At 46.1% G+C, this 1,097-nt stretch overlaps 1 pseudogene; it reads left to right on the top strand.

The window, feature by feature from the left end:
* The first annotated feature begins 413 nt into the window (after nucleotides 1–413).
* LOC144501554 (U2 spliceosomal RNA) lies at nucleotides 414–617 on the top strand (annotated as a pseudogene).
* The last annotated feature ends 480 nt before the right edge of the window (nucleotides 618–1,097 follow it).

Consider the following 1,097-nt stretch of genomic DNA (forward strand, 5'->3'; position numbering starts at 1 on the left):
AGATTGCCAAAAGTGGAATTCCTCCCCTCCTCCTGTATATACGTGCCAATACAACCTGTCAGTGTCTCCCTCTTCAGTATCAGAACAAGCTAAATGTGCAACCACAAAGGTATTGATTAGATATTTGCAGCGTGGGGTCTCTTTGGGTGAATGTCTGCCTTTGATTCCAGCATTAACCTTCTCGGCCTTGAAGCAATTTTTAAAAGCGGCATCTCGGCCTTTTGGCTAAGATGCAAATGAGCTCAAGTCTTGGAGGAGGAACCTCCCCCTTCTCCAATCAGCTTGGCTCATGTAGATCAGGCCCAGGACAGGGTGGTTTGGTCGCTTGCCCTGTCTTGTCAGCCTGGATCTGAAATGTCTCAACTTGTTGAGACTCTGAATTGGATTTGATTGAATTGGAAAAGTATAAAAAAAAACCTTCTCGGCCTTTTGGCTAAGATCAAGTGTAGTTATGCGGATGCTGCACTTGGTTGAGGTCATTAGGTCAGATTAAAAGCTTCATATGTTTCATATGAAGCAATTTTTAAAAAGCGGTATCTCGGCCTTTTGGCTAAGATGCAAATGAGCTCAAGTCTTGGAGGAGGTATTGCTTTCTCTCCTCCAATCAGCTTGGCTCATGTAGATCAGGCCCACGACAGGGTAATTTGGTCGCTTGCCCTGTCTTGCCAGCCTGGATCGGGAATGTCTCAACTTGTTGAGACTCTGAATTGGACTTGATTTGATTGAATTGGAAAAGTATTAAAAAAATTAACCTTATCACCACAATCTCAGTGAAAATGTCACCCTTTACGACGCAAAAACAAACGGTCTTATTAAAATAAAAACAAAAAGTGCTGGATGTACTCAGCAGGCCCCGGGTTTCTGCGAGAGAGACAGAGTTAATGGGCGGGAGTTTCCTGCCGCATTCGCCCCAAAGCTGGAAAATCCCGCTTGAGGTCAAAGGACTTTTGCATGGTCTCCCCCCACCCCCCCGCTTGCTATGATTCCCGTGGGGGGGGGGGGGGGGGGCGGAACAGGAAAATTCCCCCCAACGTTTCAGATCACTGACCTCTCATCAGAACCAAATCTTTGTTTCTGGAGACTTACACACATAGGGA

Source organism: Mustelus asterias, chromosome 1 (assembly GCF_964213995.1).
Source record: "Mustelus asterias chromosome 1, sMusAst1.hap1.1, whole genome shotgun sequence".
Taxonomy (NCBI): Eukaryota; Metazoa; Chordata; class Chondrichthyes; order Carcharhiniformes; family Triakidae; genus Mustelus; species Mustelus asterias.